A 16,875-nucleotide genomic window follows, 5' to 3' on the forward strand; every position below is an offset into this window, starting at 1 on the left:
ACTAGGCATACTATGACAACCACATCCGTTGTTGTCAGGACTACATCACCTCCACCATGTGACACATCGCCCCCGAGAGTGGCTACATCATCTGAGTTGATCATAAGAGGTAATGACAAAGGTACTGATCTTCCATCTCTACATGAGAATGATGAATGCCTTGTCAATTTGAATGCACCATCTGATGAGCTACCCACTACTTTGATCACACCACCTATTTTAGAGGACTACGTTGATTATTTGACTTTGCCATGTGATCAAACAACTGAAATACCAACAATTTTGAGTGCACCCATTGAATTAACTATTGATGCAAAAGAACCAATGTTTAATCATTTTGATATGACCTCTAATCTTGGTGATGATTCTGTGTTGAATGACTTATTGCATGTTTGCTTATTTAAGCATGTTGTAGCATGTAAATTTGATGCAAGTAAGGTTTATTCACCAATGTTGGGATGGTTTAATGATGAACATTGTCAATCTTTTGAAATGAATAAGAGCTTCACTTATATGTGCAAACTGAGTTGCAATATTTTTATGCCTTCTACTTCTTGTGCTAATTTTTTGTCTTTAGATTTTATGAACTATGCAAGTTACTCATCTATTCATGTGTCATATATGCAAAAATCAAGGGAAGTAAAAATGGATGACATATACATATACAACATGTACACCTTGTCTCTTTTGTTAGCCACATTTCAGATTAAGCAACGCCGAGGACGGGTGGGGTTCTGTGACGCCTTTGTCTGGTCGTTGAACACAAACGAAGTACACGAAGTTGCAGTGGCTAACTTTTAACTAAACAAATCCCAAGAAAAAGCTACTAGATGGATCTACTTATATAGGAGCAAGGGGTGGCGGCCAAGGAGGTGGGAGGACGTCCCAAGGCAGCCTAAAACTAAATCTAGGTCGTACAAGGCCAATGGGCCCAAGTGGAGGTGATGTAACACCTTTGGACTTGTAGTTTGACTCGGATTCTGCTGCAGCATCAGATTGTTTCGTCCATAACTCAACGCTCCGGACGAATTTGGAAAGTGCACGAAATATAGTTTCCAACAAAAAAAGAATCACCCAATTCGGTGTCCGTATGAAAAACTTGTGTGCGTTTTGAGTCAGGTATGTCTGTGCAGTCCGAATCTGAATCCAGAACGTGAGAGACTTGGACTCTATCTTCTCTTGGGCCGAAAGTGACGTGAGAGAACTTTTTGGACAGCAAATAAACATCTCTTTCTTCCTTATCTTCATATGTGGATTGTACAAATGTCCCATACACCTGCAATTAGACAAAACACAAAAGTGTGTGAAGTATTTTTGTTCTGGATAACATAAATAGATTATTGAATAGTTTGCACTAGAAATCACCTGACAAATATGCATATATGCAATATTTTTGGTCATATCCAAGGTAGTCATGTCCTCATCACTTCGGCCCATTAATGCCGGTACAAGAAGAGGACTATGTTCATGATGGCTCCAGTGACACAATGGAGGTACAAGAAGGAGACCGTGCTGACTGCTCCGGTGACCGAACCGAGTCCGGCCAGGTATATATATATTAGTTAAGCCCGTGCTGACTAGTTAATTGATGCATCCATTGTTTTGGTATATGCACACATATTAATTACTCTCGTCTTTCTTCCTTATAATTTCTAGCCCTCCGGATCGAGCACAACTTCGGTAAGGAGACGAGGCCCGAAGAAAAAGTTGAGCTCGGATGAAAAGTTTGAGATCATAGAAATCGCGCCCGACGGCGAACCGATTGAACCCATCCGGACAAGGAAGGCATTTTCTGCTCAGTGCGGGGTTCTTGTTAGGGACAAGATCCCGATCAGCATCCATCAATGGTATAAGCCTAAGGAGGAAGACCCTGAGGTGTCTTATGTCAGTGATATGCAGAAAGAAGATCTTTAGACTCAGCTAAAGGCAAATTTCACCCTAGGGCCAGAGGAGGATCCGGAGAAGCCAGTTAAAGAGCAATTAATCAAGTCTTGTGCTCTTAAGAAGATGACAACCCTAATGAGGAGGTGGAGGAAAGAGCTGAACCAGTTTGTCGAGAAAGAAAAGACACCAGAATTCATCGGCAAATATGAGAAGATCAAAGATCACTGGCCCGCATTTGTGGCCCACAAGACATCGGAAAAGAGTAAGAAGATGTCGGCGACAAACAAGCAAAATGCTGCGAAGAAGAAGCTTCACCATCGCACGAGGTCAGGTGGCTACCTCAAAGCCTGGCCTAAGTGGTCCAAGGCTGAGCATGATCTGCTTGAAAAAGGGATCGAACGAGAGACAATGTACTGGCCAGACCATTGCTGGACTTGGTTCTTCGGGGCTGGCGGAACCTTGGACCCTGTAACAGGGAAGTGCCAGTGGACAGACGAGCAACTGCAAATACCAGTCAAGAACCTTCGACACTATATCGATGCAGCGCAGCAAGGGACGTTCCTTCCAAACAGGGAGAAGGACGAGCTCACAATGGCCCTTGGGAATCCTGAGCACCCTGGACGGACACGAGCACGCCAGGCTCCATTCCATGGAAGGTTGGTTTTCCGGACGCAGGGGGTTACAAAACCCACGAGAGGAGGAAGAAACTGGAACAGGACCAACTGCAGGCGTTGCACGAAAGGGTAATGGGGCTAGAGGAACGAGAAGAGGAATGAGAAGCAGCAGATCGCAGCAAACGACCTGCCGAAGCTTTCCCCGAAGCTACCCCGCCATCTCAGCGGAGAAGCAGCGTGGCTTCCACCGAGCTGCTTCAGCCAGAGCATGTCTTGACGGCTCCTACCTGCTATCCCGTGGATGATATCACGGAGTCTCAAAATTGCCACATTATGGCGCGATGGATGAATTTGAAGGTCAAGGCGGCTGTTGGCCAAGTTTATCCTAGTGGACCCGGCACGACTTATCACTGCCAGCCGATTCCAGAAGGATATGCTAAGGTGATGGTGGATGAAATAACAGAGGGATTTGAGGACCTCCTGCTTGACCACCCTACCGGAGAAGGGGAGACTAGGCTGGGTTCTGCTCTGAAGACTCCATGCCTATGGCGGAAGGAGCTCATCAACCTTCTGAACTGGACGCCTCCGCCTCCTCCTCCTCCTCCGGCGAGTCAGGGCACTCCGCCTCCTCCACCGCCTCCTCCTTCGGCGAGTGACGATCAGGGCACGCGTGGCGGCACTCCACCTCCTTCTCCGGCACCTGGCGGCACTCCGCCTCCTTCTCCGCCTGCACCGGCGCTCCCGAGCAGCCAGCAGCCTCCTCCTTCTCCGCCTTGTCAGCAAGGGCGGAAGAGACCCCCCACCGCCCCGGTTGCTCCGGCGCGTCGTAGTCCTTATCCTCCGCCTCGTAAGCAAGCACGAAAGAAGACAGACGCCGCAGCCGCTCCGTCTGCTCCGGCGTCTATCAACACAAGAAGAGGAGAGAGGCAATACAGATACGGTCCACCTCTAAAGCCTCTAGAGAAGTTACCGTACGAGAGGACCGAGGAGGAAAACAATACGATCATGCGGACCCACGTGAAGGAGTTCTTTGAAGGGGTGAAAGAAAAGAGACATCCACCTCCGGAGGAGAAGGTAGATACGGTGAAAGCAAAGCGCACTCTCGATGCCCTGAGGAAACCGGCAAAGTCTCCACCGAGAACCAACAATGAGCGCATTACTGAACAGACATATCTCCAAGCGAAGCGGTCGAGAAGTACTGTCAGACATCAAAGAGCAAAAGAACGAGGAGCTGCGAAAAAAATTGACCAGCTCGGTGAACAAGCAAACTAATCGTGCCCCCCGCTCAATGTGTCTAGCGGCAACATCATCACTAATGTTCCGGGGATGGTGGCTGGTTATGCCAATCTACAAGATTACCTGCCTGACGATGCACTTCCTGATTTCATGAAGGTGGAACAACACAAATACGAGTACGGGAAGCCTCTCGTCAAAGATGAAAAATCTCTAACAACGATGATGCGAAGATTCCATACTTGGTACATGAAAACCTGCAGAGAGTCTGGGGGGACGAATACTTTGTATCCGAGAATTAAAGAGGAGCACGACCTCGTTGGAAATGATCTGTTGCCTATTCCATTTGAGGAGTTCTTCGAGTTCTTCAATCAAAAGGCCCTCGATAAATTAACGGTCTTTTGCTACTGCCTGTAAGTACTATTTCTGTCATTAAGTCTCTATATATAGCTCGGCTCTTTCATTGCATGTATTTATAATTAATTATCCTCAATATATTATGCAGATTGAAGATCGTCGAGTGCAAAAAAAATGAAATTTATGATATTGGGTTCATTAACACAAATATCATAGATGTATTTCTGGTTGAAAAGCACGTCAAAGAGGCCGAGGACAACTTGCTACAATCGTTGATCAAAAATCAAAACAAAGATACCATACTCTTTCCTTACAAGGGCAAGTGAGTGTTATTGATAGCTTGCATATTCGGTTTCCCTTATTACTCGAGCGAGGTTATAGTAATGTAATTGATGAGTTATGCATGCGTGCGCAGGTACCACTATATTCTTCTGGAGATTAAGCTTGAGCGTGGACTAGTAACCGTCTTAGACTCGAGACGGAAAGATCCCAAAACCTATGCGGACATGACTGAAATGCTCAGCAAGTAAGTTCAATCGATCATTATCGCACCATATCGGCAACTTTTTGTTCATTTCCTGATATCTCAAGTAATAATAATTATTTTCTTTGTCTTGCAGGGTTTGGAAACAGTTCACCGCAGAAGCTCCGGGACTGCCGAAGGAGCTGCGATATACATACCCGAAAGTAAGTACTACTGGCTAGCTAGTTGTGCGCATCTCCCGTTGATTCTATAGCTATACTTTCATCAATGCCATTTATAATGCTTCATTATCAGTTTGATTGACCTCTATTTCTCGTAAAGTGCTTGTGCCAGGAACAAGGGAATGATTTCTGTGGATACTACGTGTGCGAGTTCATCCACACCGCGACTTTGAAAAACAAGCAGGGCTACTCTCAAAGACAATATGAAGTGCGTAAGCAATAATATTCACAATTTCATTTTATTACACCATCATTTCTGTTGAGTTTCATTCATATATATGTATTAATTAACCCCCTTCTTCAAATTAGGCGTGGCAGATGCGGAATGAACTCCTAGAACCAGATCGCATGAAAGCAATTCAAGAGGAATTGGCGGGATTCTTTCTTGACCATGTCATCAATAAAGCCGGAGAATACCATGTGGAAGTTGATTTCAAATGCTAGGGGACTGTAATTGAGAGATCTTATATATTGTACATGTATGTAGCCAGTAGCGTCGGACGTACATGATACGAAAACTTGTTGTTCGACCAATCTCTCGGAGAAGGAGAGGTCGATCGATCATTTCTCTCGGTATGCATGACGAAATTCTGTACTTAATGGTTCCCTTCATTTTCTTACTAGCTAGCGTGTCGAGGGCTATATGTATATAGTACGTAGCGTCGACCAAGCACGGACATAAGAGAGGACACTTCTCTCTATTAATTAGCTAGCTAACACAATATATGAAACACGTAAATTAACCCCCAAAACCCCCAACCCCCCCTTAAAAAAACAAAAACCCCAGCCACTGGAAAGCTGACGCGTGGATGCCTTTTGGCCCCGGTTGGTGCCACCAACCGGGACCAAAGGCCCCCCTGCCTTGGCTCGGCGCACCGGCCACGTGGAGGACCATCTGTCCCGGTTCGTGTTAGAACCGGGACTAAAGGGGGGAGGTATTAGTAATGACCCATTAGTCCCGGTTCATGAACCGGGACTAAAGGCCCTTACCAACCGGGACTAATAGGTGTTTTTCTACTAGTGATTGCCGCTGGATTTTTTTCAATTTACGGCCAAATGAGATTGCCCGGATCATAGAGCATCTGCAGAAAGGTACGTTTGTCCCTACCAGGGGAGCTAATGTCTATAAGCAACATAAACTCTCGAATTTCCTTCAAAAGAAAGTGCCAACAGGTTCAGAAACTTGTCCGAAAAACAGCGGCGAATGATGTTCTCTGACCTTTAGGGCCAAAAAGTCCTGCTTAAGGCCGAATTTGAGGGTACTCCAAGCCTCCTTGCGCAAGCGGGGAGTATTTTCTGGATTCGCACGCTCGCCGCAAGAAGTTTGAGTACTTGTGGATCCGACACGAACTCCGAATGACAAAGTTATGATCATTTTAGTGAACATCTGTCCATTCTATGGCAGTCCTTGAAAGTACTTCATTTTCCCGTGACCCTTTTTGCCTGACCGCCCCAAAATTTCTTGTGCTCTATAGTGGAGATATCGTTTCCACACATATATTGACCGATGCCAGGAATGCCCTTTTATTCTTGGCTTTCACGAGCATGAGTTACAGCATGCCATCCAGCTAAAACAAGGAGAATAAGGCATATAGCCGCTGGATTTTTTCAATTTACGACCAAATGAGATTGCCCGGATCATAGAGCATCTGTAGAAAGGTACATTTGTCCCTACCAGGTGGGCTCATGTATATAAGCAACATAATCACTCGAATTTCCGTCAAAAGGAAGTGCCAATAGGTTCAGAAACTCGTGTGAAAAACAGCGGCGAATGATGTTCTTTGACTTTCAGGGCAAAAAAGTCATGCTTAAGGCCGAATTTGAGGGTACTCCATGCCTCTTGGTGAAAGCAGGGTGTATTTTTTGGATTCGCACGCTCGCCACGAGCAGTTTGAGTACAAAGTTATGGCCATTTAAGTGAACATCGGTCCATTTTATGACAGTCCCTGAAAGTACTTCAATTTCCCGTGACCGTTTCGGCCTGACCGCCCAAAAATTTCTTGTTCTCTATAGTGGAAATATTGTTTCCACATATATATTGACCGATGCCAGGAATGCCCTTTTGTTCTTGGCTTTCACACACATGAGTTACAGCATGCCATTCGGCGAAAACAAGGAGAATAAGGCATATAGCCGCTGGATTTTTTCAATTTATGACCAAATGAGGTTGCTCGGATCATAGAGCATCTGCAAAAAAGGTACATTTGTCCCTACCAGGGGGCTAATGCCTATAAGCAACATAATCTCTCAAATTCCTTCAGAAGGAAGGGCCAATGTGTTCAGAAACTAGTCCGAAATACAACGGCGAATGATGTTCTTTGACTTTCACGGCCAAAAATTCCTGCTTAAGGCTGAATTTGGAGGGTACTTCAGGTCTCCTAGCGCAAGTGGGGAGTATTTTATGGCCTGTTACGAAAAAATGAGGTTGCCCGGATCATAGAGCATCTGCAGAAAGGTACGTTTGTCCCTACCAGGGGGGCTAATGTCTATAAGCAACATAATCTCTCAAATTTCCTTCAAAAGGAAGTGCCAATAGGTTCAAAAACTTGTCCAAAAAATAGCAGCGAATGATATTCTTTGACTTTCAAGGCCAAAAAGTCATGCTTAAGGCCAAATTTGAGGGTACCCCAAGCCTCGTGGTGCAAGTAGGGAGTATTTTTTGGATTCGCACGCTAGCCACGAGCAGTTTGAGTACTTGTGGATCCGACACGGACTTCGAATGACAAAGTTATGACCGTTTTAGTGAACATCGGTCCATTCTATGGCAGTCCCTAAAAGTATTTCATTTTCCCGTGACGCTTTTTGCCTGACCGCCCTGAAATTTCTTGTCCTCTATAGTGGAGATATCGTTCCACATATATATTGACCGATGCCACGAATGGCCTTTTATTCTTGGCTTTCACGCGCATGAGTTACAGCATGCCATCCGGCGAAAACAATGAGTATAAGGCAAATAGCCGCTGGATTCTCTTCAATTACCGACAAAATTAGATTGCCCGGATCATAGAGCATCTGCAGAAAGGTACGTTTATCCCTTCCAGGGGGATAATGTCCCTAAGCAACATAATCTCTCAAATTTCCTTCAAAATGAAGTGCCAATGGGTACAGAAACTTGCCCGAAAAACAGCGATGAACGATGTACTTTGACTATCAGGGCCAAAAAGTCCTGCTTAAGGCCGAATTTGAGGGTACTCCAGGCCTCTTGGCGAAAGCAGGGTGTATTTTCTGGATTCGCATGCTCGCCGCGAGCAGTTTGAGAACTTGTGGATCCGACACGGACTCCGAATGACAAAGTTATGACCGTTTTAGTTAACATCGGTCCATTCTATGGCAGTCCCTGAAAGTACTTCATTTTCCCGTGACCCTTTTTGCATGACCGCCCTAAAATTTCTTGTCCTCTATATTGGAGATATTGTTTCCGCATATATATTGACCGATGCCACGATTGCCCTTTTGTTCTTGGCTTTCACACACATGAGTTACAGCGTGCCATCCAGCGAAAACAAGGAGAATAAGGCATATAGCCGCTGGATGTTCTTCAATTTACGGCCAAATGAGATTGCCCGGATCATAGATCATCTGCAGAAAGGTACGTTTGTCCCTACCAGGGGGGCTAATGTCTATAAGCGACATAATCTCTTGAATTTCCTTCAAATGGAAGTGCCAATGGGTTCAGAAACTTGTCCGAAAAACAGCGGCGAATGATGTTCTTTGACTTTCAGGGCCAAAAAGTCTTGCTTAATGCCGAATTTGAGGGTATTCCGGGCGTCCTGGCGCAAGTGGGGAGTAATTTCTGGATTTGGACGCTCGCCGCGAGCTGTCTGAGTACTTGTGGGTCGGACATGGACTCCGAATGACAAAGTTATGACCGTTTTAGTGAACATCTGTCCATTCTATGGCAGTCCTTGAAAGTACTTCATTTTCCCGTGCACTTTTTGCCTAACCGCCCCGAAATTTCTTGTCCTCTATAGTCGAGATATCATTTCCACATTTATATTGGTCGATGCCAGGTATGCCCTTCTATTCTTTGCTTTCACGCGCATGTGTAACAGCGTGACATCCAGCGAAAACAAGGAGAATAAGGCATATTCCCTTTGGATTTTTTCAATTTACAACCAAATGAGGTTGCTCGGATCATAGAGAATTTGCAGAAAGGTACGTTTGTCCCTACCAGGGGGGCTAATGTCTATAAGCAACACAATCTCTCGAATTTCCTTCAAAAGGAAGTGCCAATGGATTCAGAAACTTGTCCGAAAAACAGCGGCGAATGATGTTCTTTGACCTTCAGGGCCAAAAAGTCCTTCTTAAGGCCAAATTTGAGGGTAATTCGGGCCTCCTGGCGCAAGCGGGGAGTATTTTCTGGATTCGCACGATCACCGCGATCAGTTTGAGTACTTGTGGATCCAACACAGACTCCGAATGACAAAGTTATGACTGTTTTAGTGAACATCGGTCCATTCTATGGCAGTCCCTGAAAGTACTTCATTTTCCCATGACCCTTTTTGCCTGATTGCCCTGAAATTTCTTGCCCCCTATAGTGGAGATATTGTTTCCACATATATATTGACCGATGCCACGAATGCCCTTTTGTTCTTGGCTTTCACGTGCATGAGTTACAGCATGCCATCCGGCGAAAACAAGGAGAATAAGGCATATAGCCGCTGGATTTTTTCAATTTACGACCAAATGAGATTGCCCAGATCATAGAGCATATGCAGAAAGGTACGTTTGTCCCTACCAGGTGGGCTAATGTCTATAAGCAACATAATCTCTCGAATTTCCTTCAAAAGGAAGTGATAATAGGTTCATAAACTCGTTTGAAAAACAGCGGCGAATGATGTTCTTTGACTTTCAGGGCCAAAAATTCCTGCTTAAGGCTGAATTTGAGGGTACTCCATGCATCCTGGTGCAAGCAGGGAGTATTTTCTGGATCCACACGCTCGCCGCGAGCAGTTTGAGTACTTGTGGATCTGACACGGACTCCGAATGACAAAGTTATGACCGTTCTAGTGAACATCGGTCCATTTTATGGGAGTCCCTGAAAGTACTTCAATTTCCCATGACCGTTTTTGCCTGACCGCCCCAAAATTTCTTGTCCACTATAGTGGAGATATTGTTTCCACATATATATTGACCGATGCCAGGAATGCCCTTTTGTTCTTGGCTTTCACGCGCATGAGTTAGAACATGCCATCGAGCGAAAACAAGGAGAATAAGGCATATAGCCACTGGATTTTTTCAATTAACGACAAAATGAGGTTGCCCGGATCATAGAGCATCTGCAGAAAGGTACACTTGTCCCTACCAGGGGGGCTACTGTCTATAAGCAACATAATCTCTCAAATTCCTTCAAAAGGAAGGGCCAATGGATTCAGAAACTTGTCCGAAAAACAGCGACGAATGATGTTCTTTGACTTTCACGGCCAAAAAGTCTTGCGTAAGGCCGAATTTCGAGGGTACTCTGGGCCTCCTGGCGTAAGCGGGGAGTATTTTATGGCCCGTTACGAGCAAATGAGGTTACCCGGATCATAGAGCATCTGTAGAACGGTACATTTGTCCCTACCAGGGGGGCTAATGTCTATAAGCAACATAATCTCTCAAATTTCCTTCAAAAGGAAGTGCCAATGGGTTCAGAAACTTGTCCGAAAAACAACGGCGAATGATGTTCTTTGACTTTCACGACCAAAAAGTCATGTTTAAGGCCGAATTTGAGGGTACTCCAGGCCTCCTGGTGCAAGTAGGGAGTATTTTCTGGATTCGCACGCTAGCCACGAGCAATTTGAGTACTTGTGGATCCGACACGGACTCCGAATGACAAAGTTATGATCGTTTTAGTGAACATCGTTCCATTCTATGGCAGTCCCTGAAAGTACTTCATTTTCTCGTGACCCTTTTTGCTAGACTGCCCTGAGATTTCTTGTCCTCTATAGTGGAGATATTGTTTCCACATATTTATTGACCGATGTAAGGAATGCCCTTTTGTTCTTGGCTTTCATGCGTATGAGCTGCAACATGCCATCCGGCGAAAACAAGGAGAATAAGGCATATAGCCGCTGGATTTTTTTCAATTTACGACCAAATGAGGTTGCCCGGATCATAGAGCATCTGCAGAAAGGTACATTTGTCCCTACCAAGGGGGCTAATGTCTATAAGCAACATAATCTCTCAAATTTCCTTCAAAAGGAAGTGCCAATGGGTTCAGAAACTTGTCCGAAAAACAACGACGAATGATGTTCTTTGACTTTCACAGGCAAAAAGTCATGCTAAAGGCCGAATTTGAGGGTAATCCAAGCCTCCTAGTGAATGTAGGGAGTATTTTCTAGATTCGCACGCTAGCCAGGAGCAGTTTGAGTAATTGTGGATCCGACACGGACTCCGAATGACGAAGTTATGACTGTTTTAGTGAACATCGCTCCATTTTATGGCAGTCCACGAATGTACTTCATTTTCCCGTGACCCTTTTTGCCTGACCGCCCTGAAATTTCTTGTCCTCTATAGTGGAGATATTGTTTCCACATATATATTGACCGATTCCACGAATGCTATTTTGTTCTTGGCTTTCATGCGCATGAGTTACAGCATGCCATCCGGAGAAAACAAGGAGAATAAGGCAAATAGCCAATGGATTTTCTTCAATTCACGACCAAAATGAGATTGCCCGGATCATAGAGCATCTGCAGAAAGGTACATTTGTCCCTACCAGGGGGGATAATGTATATAAGCAACATAATCTCTTGAATTTCCTTCAAATGGAAGTGCCAATGGGTTCAGAAGCTTGTTCGAAAAACAGTGGCGAATGATGTTCTTTGACTTTCAGGGCAAAAAAGTCTAGCTTAAGTCCGAATTTGAGGGTATTTTGGGCCTCCTAGCGCAAGCGGGGAGTATTTTTTGGATTCGCACGCTCGCCCGAGCAGTTCGAGTGCTTGTGGGTCGGACACGGACTCCGAATGACAAAGTTATGACCGTTTTAGTGAACATCTGTCCATTCTATGGCAGTCCTTGAAAGTACTTCATTTTCCCGTGCGCTTTTTGCCTGACTGCCCCGAAATTTCTTGTCGTCTATAATGGAGATATCATTTCAACATATATATTGACCGATGCCAGGAATTCCCTTTTGTTCTTAGCTTTGACGCGTATGAGTTACAACATGCCATCCGGTGAGAACAAGGAGAATAAGGCATATAGCCGCTGGATTTTTTTCAATTTACGACCAAATGAGATTGCCCAGATCATAGAGGATCTGTAGAAAGGTATGTTTGTCCCTACCATGGGGCTAATGTCTATAAGCAACATAATTTCTCGAATTTCCTTCAAAAGGAAGTGGCCATGGGTTCAGAAACTTGACCGAAAAACAACGGCGAATGATGTTCTTTGACTTTCAGGGGAAAAAAGTCCTGCTTAAGGCCGAATTTCAGGGTACTTGATGTAGGGCGGATCCCTAAGGGACCGATCTTTCACGTTTGGAGTGGATCCTACGGGGAAACACGAAGAACGTGCGGAAGAACACAAGGGAAAACACAGGGAGAAACGAGAGAATCGCTCAACCGACAAGTGATTGATCACACAAGGGCTAGATCACCGAAAGCACAATGTAACACATGATCCAAAATCAACAAAGGGAAGATACAAGAGTAACCGTTCTTCTCCGTGAGGAGGTCTTATTGTCTTCTCCGGATGGAGGCCTTGAATCCGAATGGATCTTCTCCGAAGAGGCACAGTCCCTCACGTGGAGTAGATCCGGTACGGATGAGCAATGCTCTATCTCACATGAGCTATCACAATGGTAACCCTAGCTAGGAGGTGGGCGAGACCTATTTATAGTCGTAGTGCAAATGGGGGTCAAAGTGATGGGGTACAAGGGCTTCAGCCCGTGGCTGCGGTCATTCAGGTGTCGGACGTCCGGAAGACGTCGGTCGTCCAGGGCTTTAGGACGGTTCGGACGTCCGTAGATGTCGGACTTCCGTAGTTTTGGCTCGGGTGCTGGTCGTCCGGTCGTCCGGTGGCGTCGGTCTTCCGTTAATTTCCTCTCGGGTGCCCAGCTGCCGGACGTCCGGAGGGCGTCGGTCGTCCGTGGCCCTCGGAGTCATCGGACGTCCGGGCCGGGCCGGTCGTCCGTGGCCTGTAGCTCTGTCCTGCCTTCCTCAAATCGTTATTGCATCTCCCAGGGCTCGGACGTCCGGGACCGGCCGGTCGTCCGGTGCGTGTAGCTTCCCAAATGGCTCTTCTTCTTGATGTCCATGCTTGGTGTCCTTGCCACCTTGGACATTGTGTGTAGCTATCCCGTGGCTCTCCTCCAAGTACCTGATGACACACAGAGTGTCCCTATGAGGTAGTAGCCAAGTCTCGTGAGTAGAGAAAGGAAGTTCGGAGAGGAGCGAGTTCACGTTATCTTCAATAGCGTTTGCTCTAGATCTTGTGATGGGTCCAAGTGGTGTTGAGGGAGATGTAGGTACGTCCATGGGGATGAGCGAGGGATGCTCCGCATCATCCCCCCCCTTGGGAAAGATCTGACCTCGGATCAAAAGCTTCATCTCCATGGTATGGCGCGAGGTCCTTGACGTTGAAGATGTCACTCACATTGTACTTGCCTCGTGGTAGGTCTATCTTGTAGGTGTTGTCGTTGTAGCATGCTAGCACCTTGAAGGGTCCATCGGCTCGAGGGAGAAGTTTGGACTTACGTTCGTTGGGGAAGCGCTCCTTACGAAGGTGTAGCCACACGAGATCGCCAATGTTGAAGATCATGGGTTGCTTGTTGACGTTGAGCTTGGTCGCTAGTCGTTGTACTTGGCGCTCGATGGTGTGCCTTCTATCCTCATGCATCTTCTTGATGTAGCTTGCTCGTGCACTCGCATCCATGTTGGTGCGCTCTTGTATAGGAAGAGGTAGAATGTCCAATGGTGACAACGGGTTGAAACCGTACACGACCTCGAAGGGGGACTTGCCGGTAGTCGAATGTCTTGCACGGTTGTAGGCGTACTCGGTGATGGGTAGACATGCTTCCCACTCCTTGATGTTCTTCTTGATCAACATGCGAAGTAGAGTGGAGAGAGTCCGGTTCGTCACCTTCGTTTGGCCGTCGGTTTGAGGATGGTATGCGGATGAGAACAAGAGCTTGATTTCGAGCTTGGCGCATAGGGTCTTCCAAAATTAACTCAAGAACTTGACGTCACGATCGGAGAGAAATGTCTTTGGTACTCCATGGAGTCGCAAGATTTCCCTACGGAAGAGGTTTGCAATGTGTGAAGCATCGTCTATCTTGTTGCAAGGAACGAAATGTGCCATCTTAGAAAATCGGTCCACAACAACAAACACAGAATCCTTTCCATTTTGATTTCTAGGCAAACCAAGTACAAAATCCATGCTAATGTCTTCCCAAGGTTGATAAGGAATAGGAAGAGGCATGTAAAGACCATGAGATTGAGCTTTAGACTTAGCTTTGCGACATGTAGAGCATCGGGTGGTGAAGCGTGAGACGTCTCGAAACATCTTGGGCCAAAAGTAGCTCTTGGAGAGCATGGTGAATGTCTTATCTCGACCAAAATGTCCCATGAGTCCGCCTCCATGAGCCTCTGGCAAAAGTAGCAAATGAAGAGAAGACTCGGGAATGCATAGTTTGTTAGCTTTCATAAGATAAGCATCCTTGATATAATATTGTTCCCAAGAAGTATGCGTCAAACACTTTGCATAAGGAATAGCAAAAGATGGATCATTAGCATACAAGTCTTTGATGTGCTCAAAACCAATAACATTTAACTCAAGTGTAGTGACAAGTGTGCATATGCGTGAAAGTGCATCCGCAACTACATTTTCCTTACCCTTAATGTACTTGATCACATAGGGGAAAGATTCAATAAATTCACTCCATTTGGCATGACGCTTGTTTAACATAGTTTGACCTTTTAAGTATTTAAGCGCTTCATGATCGGTATGCATGACAAACTCATGAGGTCTAAAATAATGTTCCCAAACATGTAGCACACGCACTAAAGCATACAATTCTTTGTCATATATGGGATAGTTAAGTTGAGCACCAGAGAGTTTTTCACTAAAATATGCAATGGCTCGTTTTTCTTGCATGAAAACTCCGCCAATTCCGATACCACTTGCATCACAATGAACCTGAAAAGTTTTGTCAAAGTTGGGCAAAGCAAGAATCGGAGCATGAGTAAGCAAAGACTTGAGCTCATCAAAAGCGGTGGATTGCAAAGATCCCCAAACAAAAGGAGCATTCTTCTTACTCAAGGCATGCAAAGGAGCGGCAATAGTGCTAAAATCTTTCACAAAGCAATGATAAAAACCCGCAAGAAAACTACGCACTTGTTGCAAATTGGTGGGTTGGGGCCAAGTTTTAATTGCTTCAATTTTAGATTCATCAACATGGACACCCTTGGAAGATACAACAAAAACCAAGAAAACCACTTTGTCAACACCAAATGTGCACTTTTTCATGTTGGCATAAAGACGTTCCTTGCGAAGGGTTTGCAAAACAGCCCTAACATGATTAAGATGCTCTTTCATGGTTTTGCTAAACACAAGAATATCATCGAAGTAAACCACAATAGACTCCAATATAAGGGCGAAGCACATAATGTGATGAGGACATCAATACCATTGTTACACCCACAGGCCCTGCTGCTATACATACTGGACCAATTACTAGAGCTCGCGCACGCCAACTAAATTACCAGGTACTTTCGTTTCTTGGTAATGATTCTAATGTTCATGAGAATATGATGCTGCCTAAATTGGATACATTTGTTTTGCTTACGAATGAAGGGCCTAGCTTGGAGAAGGATGAACATTGGAGCAAGAACAAGCATGGAGATGATGGCATGCGCAAGGGGAACAAGAACGGAGTTACAAGTGATGATTTCAGGACTTTCAAGCCACCATAATGGGTGCATGAAGCCTTGGACGAAATATACAAGATGCCACTTCATAAATTTCGTCCCGAGGCTATTTTAGGTGCTGCGTCACCTTATTATTGGGCCAGGCCCATGTAATTTCGAAATACATAAGTATAGGCTATTTTTAGAGTCCGTATGTGTGGGGAAACAAGAGATAGGGTTGATTTCGGACCCCTCCACCAAGGGCCACGAAATTCCCCCCTCTTCCTCCATATATACAGCCCTTAGGGCATCGTTTAGACTTTGGGTTTTGTTTAGATTAAAAGTTCGCCATAGCTGCAACTTCGCGTACTTCATTTGTGTTCAACGACCAGACAAAGGCGTCACAGAACCCCACCTTGATCAATAAAGCTTTCATCTTATATTCGCAATATCCAGATTGCAATCTCAGTTTCTTGCTTGTTCTTCGTTTGCTCGCAGGAAACAGACCCTCGTGGTCAGGTTGATCGTGCTCCGGCGTGGTCAATAACCTCTCGGAGTTGGTTTAGCGATTGCTAAGGCGCGACGTCCTCGCACGTTCGTAGTCGGATCGTCAAAGTCGACTTCCACCAAAGCGAAATCCATCATCTCATCGAAAGACGGGACACCTCCGCCTCTATCAAGTGGTATCAGATTTCCAGGTTGCTCGGTGAGATTTTACAGTTTTTCGTAGTTTAGATCGAGTCTGTTCTTCATACCTACAGTCCACGAAAAAGCCACAAATAAAATTAGGGTTAGTTCATCATATCCGAACCAATCTGAGCCTTTGCATAATCTTTTTAGGGTTTTGCTTTGTTGAATTTGCGGTTGCATCGTCGTGTCTAGTTGCTGGTCTTAGAGTCTAGTCTTTTAGAGTCTCGAGTTCTGGTCATAAGTTGTCACACCGCCGCCGCACCATCATCATCGCCCCTGCCATCTACCACCACCGCTTATCCGCCACTGCTCCGAATCCGTATCCATATACCACCACCAATCCGTGTCCATATACCACCACCGATCCATATCCATATACTACCACCGCTACCACCACCGCTGCCATATACCACCACCATATATCCACCACCAATCCGAGTTTCTTGCATATTAGGTTTGTTTTCGAGATCCATCTAGATTCTGATTCGTGTTTCCTTGTCGGGTAGCCACGCTCCGTTTAGGCCCAAAATTTTTCGAAAACGCATTTTTCGAAAAAATTTCTG

Source organism: Triticum aestivum, chromosome 1B (genome assembly GCF_018294505.1).
Source record: "Triticum aestivum cultivar Chinese Spring chromosome 1B, IWGSC CS RefSeq v2.1, whole genome shotgun sequence".
NCBI classification, from domain to species: domain Eukaryota; kingdom Viridiplantae; phylum Streptophyta; class Magnoliopsida; order Poales; family Poaceae; genus Triticum; species Triticum aestivum.